The sequence below is a fragment of the Apium graveolens genome, chromosome 9 (genome assembly GCF_009905375.1).
Source record: "Apium graveolens cultivar Ventura chromosome 9, ASM990537v1, whole genome shotgun sequence".
NCBI classification, from domain to species: Eukaryota; Viridiplantae; Streptophyta; class Magnoliopsida; order Apiales; family Apiaceae; genus Apium; species Apium graveolens.
In genome coordinates, this window is record NC_133655.1 from 134,091,086 (window position 1) to 134,108,691 (window position 17,606).

Consider the following 17,606-nt stretch of genomic DNA (forward strand, 5'->3'; position numbering starts at 1 on the left):
TTCAATCTAGAGTCTGATAAATCCTATATCATCAGACTGGATCAAGATATAAGAAAAGCTAAAATAAATGATCTCGGGGCTGCTATCTTTCAAACTGGTGAAGATACAGTTGAACTGAAAAATGCTAAAAGGAGGATGGTCAATGAACTTGAATATGCTGAGAGAACACTTTTGAAGAACTATCTCAGAACAACTCCTGACATCAAAGAGATCAGAAATTGAAGCCAAGTCAAAGATCTACAACTGCTTAAATTCAGAAGGATATACAGACTGAAGCCGATATCAGACTTTAAGGATGGTAAAGCTGTAAGGACTGTAAGTTGTAGTTATCTAGTCAAATTCTCATGCATTTGTACTTAATGTTTTTGACATCATCAAATATCTGTTGAACTTGTATATTATGCTAATTTACAAGTTGGGGGAGATTGTTAGATATATTTGTGATGTCATGTCTAATGATGATTTGTGTTTAGTTTTCAGATCTTAACTAACAGGACAAATCAGGACTTAACTGGAAATCAGTACTTATACTGAAGTCATAACTTAAGTTATCAGAACTTAAGTTATCAGAAGATATTTATCAGGAGATAATATCAGGATGTAAGGAGACTTTCAGATAAGGAAGGCGGTTGATTAAAAGGAAAGAAGATCGAGACTAAAACAAGAAGAGATATGCATGGAGAAGAATTCTATGAAGAATAGAATACTTGGAAGAAAAGATAACTAGTTGATTTATTTTAGGATGCAGAATCATATTCGATATCAATTAGAAGATTATCTTGTAACTGTGTGTCTATATAAACACAGCATAGGGTTTACACTATATGTGTTATCTTATTGGAGAATATTATTCATTGTAACCCTATCAGCTCTCGTGATATTTGTTCATCACTGAGAGAGGACTGTTCCATTGTAATACTATTTTATTAATAAGATTATTATGTGTTTCATACTTGTGTTTTTAATTCGATTTGATTGTGCTAGACACTGTATTCAACCCCCTTCTACAGTGTGTGTGACCTAACAAGATCCAATCTTCAGTGGAACTTCTTCTTTCTCTACTTCTGACAGATGATGCCAAAAAGGGGGAGAAGGTAGTTAAGTCCAAATGCTCACCAAGCCAAACACTGAAGAAAAAGGATGATCATTGAGATGACCAGGGAAACTCTGAAAAGAGTAGAGGTCAAAGTCAAGGGAAGCAGCTGAGCAGAATTCCCACTCAACAGATAAGTTCTCATCAGAGAATGTCTGGTAGCAAGCACTCTGATAGATCTTCTATGCAAGGGAGGAATAGGGAAGGAAAGAAGCCAACAGATGAGGATGTTCCTTTGTTGATCACAAATGCTGATACTTCAAATACTGATGATCAAGTTCTGACAACTACTTCTGATGTGATAGTCCAAGCTGGAAGCCAAGAGTCACATAAGTTTTTACAGACTTTGAAATTTAAAGGAAAAAAAGCAACATTCTTCTACAAAGATCCCAAAATTCAATCTGTTGATGAAGAATTGGCCAAGAGACTATTCCTTAAGGATAATCCAGGAGTGGATTTAGAGGAATTAAGAGAAGAAGAAGCTAAATTTGCTGCTGAGAAGAGGAAACCCAAGTCAAAAGCTTCTAATGCTAAAAAGCCACCAAGGCCAAAAGAAAAGGGGATTGTGATAAGAGAAAGATCTGCCACAGAAATTCCTAGATCAAGGACTAGATCTCAAACTACTACTGATCCCAAAGACAAGGGAAAAGGAAAAGTTTGGGAGACAGTCAAGAAACAGAAGATGAAGATTTCTCAAATTCTGATGGATCCTGTGTGCAAGATGGTTCAATTCTTTGATGATACTGCTGCTGAAGATGAAACAGTTGAAACTCTGAAGAGAAAGAGGATGACAGAAGAATCTAAGACAACCTCTGACATAGCTCAAGTTGTTCAGAGTGAAGAAGTTCAGAACTTAATAAATCCTGAAGATATTTCAGAACAGCAAGCTACAGATGAAACTGCAAATCCTGACCAATTCATCAAGACATCAACCTCCGACACTGCTCAAGTTGATATAGACAGCTTAACATTAGAAGACAAGAAGAAGCTTCTATGGAACAAGTCTATTCCAGTTCATCCTAAGACAAATCAGATGTTGAATCAACTTGCAGCATTTGGGGTAAAAGCCAAGCAAGCTAGAGACACTTCTGGATTAGGTTCTGACAGAGAGAATTTCCAGACTGGGATAAAAGTTGATATTAGAGATCCATTCACATTGACTGACAAGCCATTTGAAGAGATCACACAGAAGCACCTTGACAAAGTATTTTATGTTCAAGTAGTGATGGATACTCATGATGATTATGAAGTAAAAGAGAAATTGATCTTATTTCTGATTGACGGCAGAACTTATAAATTATCTGAATATGATGTGCTGAAGAAATCTGTCACAGAGCTCCAATATATTCATTATCTACTGGAGGTAAATTCTGATGTTACCAGGAAATGGTCAGGATATATTCTGAAGATAATAAGAGATTTACTCCGAATTTATGGTGCAAGAATGAAAGAGTATACTCCAATGATGACTGAGTATGATGGAAGAGAAATTCCTATGAGGAAGAATTTTGCTAAGGTAGAAGTAATTCTGAAAGGAAGATGCTTATGCTATAATGAAGATTCTACACATCCAAGGGTAATCAGACTAGGAGATGGACTTGAAAGAACTCCAATTTCTGCACTAAGATCTGCCATATATCAGATTGGTGATACTGAAGATGAAAAACTGCAGTAAGTCAAAGCTCAGTTACTTGAAGTTAAAAGAAATGCAGAGACCAAGCTGGTATTAGACTTTGTAAGGAATCATTATAGATTCAGGCTGATTCAGTGAATTTGGTAAAAGTTGCATGTACTGTAAGTTGTATTTAGTTGTGCATATAAACTTTCATTGCATTTGTACTTAAATGTTTTTGATCAAATCTATAAACTTGTATATTTTTATAATTTACAAGTTGGGGGAGATTGTTAGATATATTTATGATGTCATGTCTAATCTGATTTGTTTAGTTTCATAACTTACTATCAGAACTTAACTGAAAATCAGAACTTACTGAAGACGGGAAGTTATCAGAATTTAAGCCATCAGAACTTACATCAGTACTTAAGTGCGAATAAACTTCAGGGATGAAAAGCGACTAATTTATAGGAGAGGATCTGGATTAAATAAAAGAAGATATGCTTGGAGAGATATACAGCTAAAGGACTACAGTAGATAATCTCTGATTGATGTATTTTAGGAAACAGAACATATCATATCAATTAGAGATATCCTGTAACTGTGTAGTATATAAACATAGATTAGGGTTTACACTATATGTGTTATCATTCACGAGAATATTATTCATTGTACCCCTAGCAGCTCTTAGTGATATCATACATCACTGAGTGAGTATATTAAACCTACTGTAACAGAGTTTGATATATTGAATAAACTTGTTTTCTGTTACATACTTGTGTTTATAATCGAATTGATTGTAGATACTATATTCAACCCCTTCTATAGTATCTTTGAGGCCTAACATTAATAAATCCGAAAATCCTAGTAATTATTAATTAAGTCTTACTTAATCATCTAATAACTCAATTTCAGATTTAATAGTAAATTTGAATTTTTTATTTATTTAATTTATTAAATCTTACTTAATTAATAACAAATAGTTTGAATTACTTATATTTAATTTAAATTTCAAATTTAAATTAAATAATCCTCCAATCATTCTTTGTGTAATCCTTTAGTTATTATTACATTGGCAACAATTTTAAATCTAATTTAAAATCGTAAAAAATGAGCGGCATCTAGTAATACATCATGGCTACCCAAGTAATAATAATTAAATCGGTGATCGATTAAACCTTTCGTGAAAAATGTACAATTTAATTTAATCCCTTTAACCATATATTATAGATTAAACTCAAGGCATTTTATGTGTCATCCTCTTCATGGTTTAGTCCAGGTTTCCGTGATCAATAAGTAGACTATCATTTCAAATCAACATTTAATCACGGCGCCATGCATTTCATAGTCTAGCTCACATAAGAGGATAATAATATCTCTCCAAAATTAGAAGGGTTAAATCCCTTATAGATCATTCATATTTCTCACACGATTCCTAAAATACTCGAAATCCACTTTTATCATTACCCGGTCAAAGGTAACTTTTGATGTAATCAAAGTATATTAATTATCGTATAGAAATATAATGATTTCAAGTCGAAGGACCATTACATCATTAACTGTGAGAATTACTTATGACACAACAGACATGTAGAATCTCACATTGAGTCTATCCAGCACCATGTATATTTACATATGTATGTGTTTTTTACTTTAGTATTAGTATACCTATGATCAATGAGATGTCATCATCAGTCAACAAACACACGAGTCTTAATGCACTATTATTGTTCCTTTATAATGATACTCGAATAGGGATATTTGGGAATATCAATATTATTGACATAATCTCAATTCTAAGTCAAATACTTAGAGATATAGAATGCATATCATATTCCAAGGATATTTATTAATCTAATATTTTTATCACGGTAAATTACGACATAATAAATTATAAAAAGAATAATCGATAGAACATAAACATTAATAATCCAAATTTCATAAACAAAGCATAATAGTGTTTTTTCTAGGGCACAAACACTAACAATTATCTGGTGATGTTTCATAATGCAGAGCGTATAATTTTTGAAATTTTAGTTTATGCGGATTTTGTTAGAAATAAAGTATATAACCCATAATAAAGTAAAATAAAGTGTACGAAAAATGTCAGTGAAAATAGCTTATTCTCAATGATTTTCTAGTCCGTCGACTAAATTCAAGAGTAAAAAATGCATTTTAGCTTGATAAATGTCTGACACCATTTATGAAAAACTGTCAAATTTTGAATATTTCTTAGGATTTAAGTGACATCCTTATGTTGAGTTCAGAATAAGTTTAAATATTAGTCCAAATAAATATTTGAAATAGTTATACTTGTAAGTACTCCGCTTATCTCATAATTGTTGACTTCATTAACTTTTACAGTGATTGCAATATCTCATATTTTTAGAATTGTTATAATTATTATTTGAATATATATATATATATGTGCTTTTATGATTTAGAAGGAATAAAATGGTGAATATTTCATTCCTGTTTGATGAGTTGGTGTTATTAAATGGTAAGCTGCTAATTGTTAAGTGTTATATCGATCCTTGTTAATTTCTGAATATATTTACTTAAATGTATTATTTTTAAAAAGTTATTTGAAAGCCGATCTTATTGATATCGGTAAATTGAAATTGTCTTGTAATATCCGGAAAATATCGTGCAATTATTTTTTTATCAATAAACAAATATTATGTGATATTATGGGAATTTTGGTGAATTATCTGATGATTGATATTTATATTTGGGTGCATATATGTGATAAAGCGTAAGTATTTTAATTTTTAATATGTCCAGAATAAAGTATAGATAATTATGGTATTTTTCTAGTAATTTTTGGAGTGTTATATGATTTTATAAGGATTTATAGATTTAATAATTATTTTTTTGAGTAATTATAAAACTATTTTATAAAGCAGGGAATCGTCCAACTTCAACCATTTTTGCGTTTTTACAACCTGAAACTCTTCGGAAAACTCCTTTCTAACCTAATCTGATAATTCCTGACATTTTCCGTTTTTTGACTTTTTCGATCCAGATTACGGTTTGACTCGTGCACGTCCCGGCGCATAATTTTCGTTACGATAATCATTTCGGTAGATCAATAAAACCCGTATTCTCGAGAGACGGGATATTTTTACATTATTTTCTCATAGGGCGTTTTACAAGAAGTTCGGTTTTGATAATTATCCAAATGTTATATTAAATTGTATCATTTTTATAGTTACTTAGCGGTTAAGTAATCTATTTTCAGATCCAATATATAGGTGTAAATTCAGTATTAAATTCCAGAATGTTTCAAAAATCATAAAATTTATATTTTTTAAAGTTTTGAATATTTTGAGAATTTTAAAATTGTTTCGGAAATTTTTTGGATTATATTTACCCGCACTTTTGTTCGTTAAATCGTAAAATGTAGGTCTGATGCGTGATTCAAAAATATTTTAAAAATTATGAAAATTTTATTTTATTAGTTTTCAAAAATTCCATGAATTTTAGAAGTATTTCGGTTTCAAAAAAAATATCGGACCGGGCCCCTTTCGGGACGTAAAACCCCACAAAAATCAGACTTTTATTTTTAAAAAATCGTGGGATTTCCAAATATTTTATATTTTGAGATTTTTGACATATTCATAAATTTTGGAAAATTTTGATATAAGTTTTATATTTATTTAATTAAATATTATTCCCCGCTATTTATTAATTTTGGGCTAATTTCAAATATATTGTATTGATTTTTTTATTTAAAAGAAAAAAAAACGTGTCAAATCCTAAAACTACCCAGCACCACCACCCCACCCCCTGCCACGCGCACACCCGACCCCCCGAGTATACCCTCCCCCCAATTCCTCTGTTTCACTGCCTCACGCCGTTTATATACTTTTAATTTTCAAAAATTCATATCTTCCAATCTGGCTGTCCAAATTTCAATTGTTATATATAAAAAACGATCAGCGCTTCGATACCTACGCATATATATATATATATATATATATAATTGCGAGGTTTTGAGAAGAAAATTTGCGGAGCATATTTTCCGTTTAAATTTATTTTCAGGGCATAGAAAAGGAGTTTGACGGTGTTGATTACTCCACATGGCATCTCAGCGTGTATATATCTATCGCTATTAATTTCAGATTTTTCTGGAGATATTTTCCGGACATCAGATATTCTCTTCTGGGTGATCAGAATTTATTTTGGGTAACGATTCCGAAATTCTGCCTTCGTACTTGTGTATATTATAGCATATTAGTGTTTATATATTTATTTCATACATTTCAGAAGTTGTTGTAAAAGTCATTTTTGGCCATGTTTTTTGTTTCTGGCATGTTTATACGTGCAAATATAAATTATTGTGTGTTTTAAATTTATTGATTTTATTACAGTACAGTTGGATTGGATTGTTTGAGATTGATTTTGAGGGGTATGTCCTCGGGAAAAAGTCTGTTTTACAAAGACGTTATTTTGAAAGTTTTTCTAAAATATTTATTTTAATTTTAAATTATTATCTTTTATTATTTTCAAAAATCATAATTTGATTCAATTATTTATAATTTTTTTTGATTTATTCTTATTTTATTCGTAATAAATAGACCGTTCGTCCGTTTAATACGAAACAAACGCGTCCAGACTCTGAAAAATATTCCGATTTTATTAAAAATACTTTCCAGGCCCAAATTCTTTTGTTTCGAAAGATCTCTTGTTTTGCGAGTCGTTCTGAGTTTATTATTGATCGATAAATCATATTTTTGACCAGATTTCAGTTTTAAACATACTGAGTCAAATGTTTTGACAAACCGAGTCATGTGTTAAATGAATTACGTGTTATGTGAATTATGTGTTTACATGTTATATGTATTACATGCGTACATGGGTCAGGAGTCTTTTGCTTGATTGTGTTCATTATGTGTGGGCTATCGTATGGGTAGACAATAGGGTTTTGACGCACAGTTTGTTGAGTAATTATCGTGTAGTCGATTAAAGTGTTATCTTTTAATGATAGATGTGGATCATTTGAGTTGATCAGAACAAAATGTTGGATAAAGAGTGAAATGAAAAGTGTGGGTTATCAAGCTTCTAGCAATCGCAGGAGTAGTATGTCAGTGAATTGTTGAAATAGAAAGACGGTGATGTCTTGAGATGTCAGACTGAGATGTTTATGTTACTGCGAGTGTGACTAACTGCTAAACACCAAAGGCAAGTATCCCTATCATCACTTATTGTTCAATTGATATTTATTTTGAATCCTATTATGCAAGTATTGCTTTCTGAAAGGCATATGGCATAGCCTATTTGTATATTCGAAAAAATTTAACTCAACTCAAATAAGAATGTAATAAGTAAATAGTGGATCTATCGTCAGAGAGATCTCACAAAGTAACATATGTCAAAGGGTTAAGAAACATTATTCATCTACAGACTTGAAGACTTAATTCACTGGAAGAAGCTCAAGAAATTGATCAAGCCTCAGTGATATAAATCAAGATTGTGGATTTAATCAAGTGACAGAGATCTCGTCAGGGTATCAATTAATTACAAGGATTTAGTCTGAAGAAAATCAAAGTCAAGACGTGAAGAAACATCACGGAAGTTAGTCACTCATGAACCAGACAGTACATCGAGTGTCAACGTTGAAGTGGTGGAATTGATTCATATATTTCAGTGATTTTCAGAAGTTTTACAGGAGAATGGATGCTGCTCAAGATTAGTATTAACTCTCTATTAATTAATTAAGTCATATAATTTAATTAAGAGAATAAATCATATCTGCAAAGATTAATTTATTTTATTAATTGAATTAATTGATTAATTAATTCAGAATTAATATTAAGTTTTTTCAGAATTTTAATTGATTTAAAATCTGTTATTAATTCAAAAGGCAACTGATTGTATTAGTTTGACAATCGGTGTGACAATCAATAGTCATGCCGAAAGTCATGCTAATTCAAAAGGATTGTCTTATCAGATTTTTTATTACATTAAAATCTTTTATTAATTCAGTTAGACAATCTGATTTTGAACTACTATGACAATCGGTATGACAATTGATAGTCATACCGAAAGTCTTGCTAGTTCATTCTGATTGTCTTGCCAGCTCAAAAAGATTGTCATGCCAGTACATTCTACTCGACTGTTGGATTAAAAGAAGCAGCAGAAGACATTCATGCATCATTTCATACAGAACACACAAGTCAAGAGAAAAAGCAGCAGAAAACAAAGGCACAACATTTTATTTTTCATCTGCTTTATTCAAGATCAAAATTCTAGATTGAAAAGTTAAATCCAATCCACTAGAATTATTTATCTCGTTCTTGTGTATCAATCTAGCGGATTAAAATCCCTAGAACTTAATCTCAAATCGCATTTAGCATTTGATCTTTTAATTACAAAAATAGAAAAAGTTCATGTCGAATTTATTAATAATTGATTTGAGATTAATCCCTTGTAACCGATACCGTAGTTGTAACACCTTTCAAGTTTAATAAAAGTTTTATTTAACTTGAATTTTGTTTCACATTTTTATTCCGCATTTTATTCGATTAAACGGTATTGTTTGCATTCAACCCCCCTTCTACAAACAAATTGGGACCTAACGATTGGTATCAGAGCCTTCTGATTAACGTACAAATCTAGATCCTAGACTTTTGTGTTTCTTTCACTTCTTGAATTTTTTATTCACTCAAAAATTCATAATGACTACACAAAAAGTTGGAACCGTTAAAATTCCACTTTTTGATTAAGAAAATTATGTTATGTGGAAGAAGAAGATGCTACTGTTTTTACAAGTTGCTAATCCCAAATATTTGCAAGTGTTAAAGAAGAGTCCAAAAATTCCTATGGTTATTGAACCAGAGGTAATAGAAAATGATGTGGTGATCACCAAAGAGAGAACTTATGTGAAAGATCCTGAGGATTTCTCTCCTGCTGAAATAGAAGAAGCCTCCCTGGATGCTAGCCTTCAATTAATTTTAGTAGATTCCCTTAATCCCTTGATGAATAGACATGTGATGAATTGTAAAGATTCCAAACATATCTGGGAAACTATTGAGATTATTAATGAAGGCACAGAGGAAGTTAGGGAGAACAGGCTAGAAATCCTAACCTCTGAGTATGAATACTTTAAATCCAATCCAGGGGAAGGAATCACTGAAGTGTTTGAGAGGTACAATGCATTGATCAACAACCTGAACATTAATGGTAAATACTATTCCATCAGGGAGGTCAATAAAAAGTTCCTTTTAACACTGCCAACTCATCTTGAACATAGAATCACTGCCATAAGAGAAGCAAGAGATCTGAGTGAGATTTCTTTGGAAAGGCTCTATGGTGTGTTAAAGACTTATGAGTTGGAGCAGATTCAGCAGAAGGAAGTTTACGGGAAAGGAAGAGTGGTCAGCACGTCTACTGCTCTAGTAGCTGATGAACAACAACAACAACCACAATATCAACAACAATCTCAACAGTCAGAAAGAATGGTACAGTCTTCCAAGGTTGAAGATAATGTGATAGTAGCAGAATTTGATCCTCCTACTACAAATCAATCAGGAGATGATTATTATTCCTTGGAAGAACTGGAGCAATTGGAGGATGAGTCAATGGCCCTGATTGTCAAGAGATTCTTAAATGTCAGATTCAAAAGGAATCCCAAGTTCAAGTACAAGTCCAACTACAACAGATTCCAGAAAGGTGGATCTTCATCCTCTAACACCAGCAGTGGTGGGTATAAAACAGGGATGGTTGATCGAAGCACCATTCGATGCTTCAACTGCAATGAGTTGGGACACTTTGCCACAGAATGCAGGAAGCCAAAACAAGCAAGGAAGAACTCTTACGATTCTAATCAAAAGAGTAAATCTGAAAGGGCTTACCTGGCAAAGGGAAGAAGCTGGGATGATACTGACAGTGAAGATGAAGAAGTTGGGAATCTTGCTCTCATGGCTAGTGATACAAACACCTCATCGTCAAGAAAAGAGGTAAAATTTACTGATGCTGAATTAGTTTATCATCTAGGAGGTTCCTTAGATTGTGCTCGTCGTGATAATGAATTGTTAAATCAACCAATCAAAGACCTTGAGAAAGAGGTCAATGAATTAAGACTTGTGCACATTATTAAGATAAATTAAAAGAACAAGTATCTTTTCTAGAGAATAGAGTTGACTGTTATAGACAACTTGAAACTATTCTCAAAGACAAGATCACCGGTCTTGAGGCTAAGGTTAAAGCTTACTTTAATTCTTGTTCGAAGTCCAAAGAGTTTTACAATAAGCAAGCTGTTAATCAAACATCTGGTATAGGTTATGATTACAATGCTGCTATTGGAAAATTAGGCATAAACTCCCCTCCTCATGTCTGTGCTAAAGGCAGGGAAGTACCACATGTGCTTAAGGGTGTTGATGAACCCCTCTATAAAGAATCAATTGCTGAACCATTTGATGAGACCTCTTTTATTATTCAAGAAGAAATCCGTGCTGAAGATAATGCTAATGAGAAAGCTGTCTCCAAGTCAAGTGTGTCAAAAGTTCCAGTCAAGGTTGTGAAAGCAACTGAGACTAACTCAGACACACATGAGTTGGATAACACAAATGCCATGTCTACCATGCATAAGTTGCCTATTGTTAATCCTTCTCATAAAGCATGCGGTGTTCCTGATTGTATGTCTTGTGCTTTTAATCTGATGTTTGCTTATTTTAATGGTAAGCATGTTTCTAATGATAAGACTACTCTTCGTCAGCATGTGAATAATAGAAAGAATGATAGGTCTAAGACTGCTAGTCCTCCTAAAGCTAGAAAGGAGACATTTGTGCCTAAGCCTAAACAGAAATTTGTCAAGGCTGTTCACAAGGTCAAATGTTCAGTCATTGAGAACGTTGAGAATATTAAAATTAAGAATGTTGTTTTGCCTGATAAAGGCCAATTTTACAAGTATGCCGGACCCAGCCAAGCTTGGGTTCCGAAGAAGGTCTAATCCATTTGTATTGCAGGGCATTAAACAGGTACAACCGGTAGTGTGGATTCTTGACAGCGGATCGTCAAGACATATGACCGGAGATAGAGCCCTGCTATCAAATGTGGTTGAGAAAGCTGGCCCAGTGGTTATCTTTGGAGATAACAGCAAAGGTTTAACGGAGGGATATGGCTGTTTGCTAGCTGGAAATGTTATCATTGAAAATGTGTATGTTGTGCAAGGACTTGAACACAATCTGCTTAGCATTAGTTAGTTCTGTGACAACGGCTACAATGTTTTATTCGATAAGCTGAAGTGTCAGATTCTGCACAAGAAAAGTGAAAAACCCTCCTTAATGGGAATCCGGAAAGGAAATCTGTTCGTAGCTGACATGAACTCTGGAAGCAATCCTGAAGTCAATTGCTTCTATGCAAAGGCATCGTCAGATGAGAGTTGGCTATGGCACAAGAGACTTTCTCGTCTCAATTTCAAAATAATGAATTCTCTTGTAAAAAGAGAATTGGTAAGAGGTCTGCCTCAGCTGGAATTCTCTCCAGAAGGACTATGTGAGGCTTGCCAGAAAGGAAAGTCAAAGAAAGCAAGTCACAGAGGCACTGACACATCTTCCATAACTGGTGTTCTGCAATTATTGCACATGGATTTATTTGGACCAGTTAATGTCCTTTCGATGTCAAAGAAGTGTTACTGTCTTGTGATAGTTGATGACTATTCCAAGTATACGTGGGTTTTATTTCTTCACTCTAAGGATGAAACGCCACAAGTTGTGATTGATCATATCAAAATGATTGAGTTTGATTCTAACGTCCCTGTTAGAGTAATAAGGTCAGATAATGGAACAGAATTCAAGAATTCACTTCTCAATGGATTCTGTACAGACAAAGGGATTACCAGACAATTTTCAGTTCCTAGAACCCCTCAGCAAAATGGAGTGGTAGAAAGGAAGAATCGTATATTGATTGAAGCTGCAAGAACGATGTTAAGTGAATCAGGTCTTCCAATGTACTTTTGGGCTGAAGCTGTCAATACTGCATGTTATACTCAGAATCGAACTCTAATCAACAAAGACTTCATGAAAACTCCTTATGAGATTTTGAATGAACAGAAACCTTCTATCAAATACTTTCATGTATTTGGTGCCAGATGCTTCGTGCTCAAGGATGGAGATGAGTGTCGTGGTAAATTCGAGGCAAAGGCATATGAGGGTATTTTTGTTGGATATGGAAGAAGATCATACAGAGTGTATATCATTGATCAACACAAAGTAACTGAAAGTGTCAATGTTACATTTGATGACACTAAACTCCCTAGTATCCAAACTGAAGATCCTTCTGAGAAACTGAAGTTTGATGATATGTCAGATTCAGAATCAGAACATGGTCAAGAACCTGAGGTTGTTGCTGGTGAAAAACCTGTTAATCTTGATGATACTCAAGGTAATAGTGATGGAAACTTTGGCAATAATGGAAATACCACTGCTACTGATGGAGAATCTTCAAGTCAACATGGCAACAACTCAGGGGGAGATGCTGAAGGATCATCTAGTAGGACACAACATCCAAATGAGTTTCAAGGCGAATCATCAAGATCAAATCTTCCAAGACAGACTGTCTGGAATAAAGGTCATCCTTTTGAGTTGATTATTTGTGATCCAGATGTTGGAGTCAGAACTAGACGTGCTACTCAAAATGAGTGTCTGTTCTCAGGATTTCTTTCTGAGATGGAACCTAAGAAGATTGAAGAAGCACTAACTGATCCAGATTGGGTGATTGCAATGCAAGATGAACTCAATCAGTTTGAAAGTCAACAAGTCTGGAAACTTGTACCTAGACCTACACACAAGAAAGCTGTTGGTACTAGGTGGGTATTCAGGAATAAACTAGATGAAGATGGTGTAGTTACAAGAAACAAGGCAAGACTGGTAGCAAAAGGGTATTCTCAAGCTGAAGGCATTGATTATGATGAAACCTATGCTCCAGTGGCTAGACTTGAGGCCATCAGGATATTTCTGGCATTCGCAGCATTCTCAAACTTTAAAGTTTATCAAATGGATATCAAGAGCGCCTTTCTGAATGGAAAGTTGGATGAAGAGGTATATGTAGAGCAACCTCCTGGTTTTGAAGATCCAGATCATTTGGATTTTGTCTTCTTTCTTTTCAAGGCTATCTATGGGCTCAAACAGTCTCCAAGAAAATGGTATGACACTCTCTCTGAATTTTTTATTGAAAATAGCTTTATTAGAGGTGTCATAGACAAAACTCTCTTTTCTAAAAAACATAAGAATGATACTATATTAGTCCAAGTCTATGTGGATGATATAATATTTGGGTCTACTAATGATAATCTCTGTAAGAGATTTGCTAAGTTAATGCACAACAAGTTTGAAATGAGCATGATGGGAGAGCTGAAGTTCTTTCTTGGATTACAAGTAAATCAAAGGTTAGATGGAATATTTATTTATCAATCCAAGTATCTCAAGGAACTCCTCAAAAAGTACAATCTAGAGGATTGTGCATCAGCAAGGACTCCATCAACTACAGCTGTCAAGCTTGGACCATGTGAAAACTCCATTAAGGTAGATGTCACAAGCTACAGAGGTATGATTGGCTCGTTACTCTATCTTACTGCAAGTAGACCAGATTTTATGTATGCTACATGCTTATGTGCAAGATTCCAAGCAGATCCTAGAGATATTCATCTCGTTGCTGTTAAACGAATCTTAAGATATCTTAAGGGAATACCAAATCTAGGTATTTGGTACCCTAAAGAATCTGGTTTTAACCTTGTTGGATATACAGATTCAGATTACGCAGGAAGTGTTGTTGATAGGAAAAGTACCTCAGGGAGTTGTCAATTCCTAGGAAGCAGGCTAGTCTCATGGTACAGCAAGAATCAGCAAACAGTTTCCAACTCAACGGCCGAGGCTGAATATATTGCTGCTGGAAGCTGCTGTGCTCAGATATTGTGGATTAGGAACCAGCTACGAGACTATGGCTCTGTATTAAACAAAATTCCTATTTTATGTGACAATACAAGTGCAATAGCCATCACCAACAACCCTGTGCAGCACTCGAGGACAAAGCACATTGACATCAGGTATCATTTTATTAGAGAGCACGTCATGAGTGGTACTGTTGAACTATTTTTTGTTCCAACAGAAGAACAAATAGCAGATATTTTCACTAAACCACTTGATGAATCCACATTTACCAGATTAGTTGGTAAATTGGGCATGTTGAATAGTTTTAGTGATTAATTTAGTTAATATCTGAGATCTGTTCTTGAATGAATTTATAAATGAATTTTTCATAAATGAAAAATTCATTTGCAAATTTATTTTATCATTTTATCATATGTCTTGCTTATTTCTATGGAATTTTTTATTATCTTATCTTATTTATTTACTCAAATTGTTAATTTTAATGTCTTAGAATATTTTATTTTCTCTAAAAATATTTTTCTATGAATTTAATTTGTTAAAATTCAAAAGAAATCTATTTTTGGAATGAAAATATTATTATCTCTGAAATATTTTAATTATTTTAATTTTGTAAATATTTTCTGAATTTCTACTATCTATATAAGACTTTATTTCAGGTTTCCATATTTTCTGTACATATTTGATTGTCTTTCTACTGAAATGACAATCGGCAAGACAATTAAAATTGTCTTGCTGAAAATCATTTCAGTACTTATATATATTCATATTAATTCTGTTTGTAAACATTTTATTTCCAGAATGACAATCGGCAAGACAATTGAAATTGTCTTGCTGAAAGTCATTTCAGTATATAATTGTCATTTTAGTGTTTTTCAGTATAGTTTTATACTGGCAAGACAATCGGTATGACTATCAATTGTCTTGCCAGTTATAAACATTATATATATATATATATATTTTCTTTTATTTTATACTGGTATGACAATCGGTATGACTATCAGATTGTCATACCAGTTATATTTATTTAGTGTTTTAAGCTGGTATGACAATCGGTATGACAATCCCGGATTGTCATACCAGTTATACTACTTAATCATTTTTGTGGCTGTTTTAATCTTCATCAGTTCATTTTCTTTCAAAATTTCAACAGTCTCCTTTCATCAGTTCTTTCTCTCTCTCTCTCTCTTCGAACAGCTACTCCCAATTCGCCATTTGATCTATCTTGCTCGAGTTTTTACTCAGCATACAAAAATCATCACTCCTCTTGTGATATATACATACAAGTATATACATACAGAAGTGCTGTTGGATTTTTGATAAAAAAAAAATCAGTTTCTGTTTGTTGATTTTGGGTATTTTAGTTTATTTTATTCTATTTTATTTTATTTTTAATTTCTGATTTGTGTCTTTTGGCTTTTCAAATCTGCGTTTGTGAGTTAAGAATTTTAACGAGATACATTTCTGTCAAAAAATTTCGACTATAATTAATTTAATTCGAATTATTAAATTAATTTAATTAATTCGAATTTTCTTAATATTATTCTTAAAATTCTGAAAGTGTGTGTCTTATTATTATTTTAAATGGCTCTCAATTTCCAAATTGTCGCGCATAATCAGGTTGGTTATTTTAATCCGGAAAAATGTGATGTGGAAAAATTTAAGCCTTGGATTAGATTTTTAAATGACCATTTGATTGTTAGCTCTGCTATTAAATCAAATGTGATTTTAAATGTCGATCTGCTTAGACTGATTTGCACAACCTCTACTGTGGCCGATGATTCAAAATCTTTTTCATTCACCGTGGCAAACACACAGTATGTGGTTGATGAAACAGTAGTCAATCAGGCGTTAAATTTTCCATTGGACAATTTCTGTAATTTACCCTCTGAAAATGATATCACAAACTTTTTCCATGTTATTCACTATCAGGGGGTGATCAATTTAACCAAACTTTCAAAATCCAATTTGGTGTCTGAATGGGATATTTTCTTCGATACACTTTCTAAAGTGTTTGCCAACTGCACTAAATCCAACTTTCACAACATCACTTCCACTCTACAGTATATTGGTCTTGCGGTTGTTTTCAATCAAAGGATCAATTTTGGCAAACTACTTTTTCCCATTCTCTTGAGACGTCTCTCTACTGCTTTACGTGATCATTCTACAAATCGTAGGGTATCATGTTACTATGCTCGTTTTCTCATGCTTATAGCAGATCATCTTCTCACACCTGAACACAAAGCCCTTTTTGCTAACTCTGCAGTAACCGAACCCCCTCCAGTAAGCAAAAAGATTTACACCCGCCAAGACACAACCTTTAAATTCATGCAAGTTCCAGTACTTGTATCTGCTTTCATGGCCACTTATATTCCTTTACCTATTTTCAATCTTCCCGGTCATGAACAGCAACCTCAACCTCCAGTGGTTCAAGCCACCCAGGCTCCTCCAACATCAGATGCTCTTCCTTTACAGGTAGTAATTCCTCACTCTCACTCCATTCCTACTTCTGATGAAAGACCCTCAGTGGTTGATAGGGCTGACCATGAAGTTGTAGAACCACAGCTTCAATCCCAGGTCATAGAGCCAAACACAGAGTCACATTCTATCTCAACCTCTCCCCCACTGTCTAAAATGTTACCCAGAAGGTTAATAGGAAGTAGTGCATTGTTAAATGTGAGTGAACCCTCAGCTCTGCCTCCTCCAAAGAAAAGAAGAACTTATACTGAGGCATCTGAAAGCCCATCCTTGTCCTCCCAACAGGACATGGACTTTGAAATGGCCGATGAACAGTTACTAGAAACATTCTCTCAACATGATGAATCTATTGAAATTCGCCATAGGGCCATGGCATCTTGTACTGAGTCAAGCACAATTCCATTACTCACAATGGAACCATACATACCCATAGATGATACTCAGGACACAGAGCAAGGAGTGCACATAGAGTCTGTTACAGTGCCTGCCATAGTTACGGCAGAAGAGCAGTCATATGCTTCTGAGGGAAAAT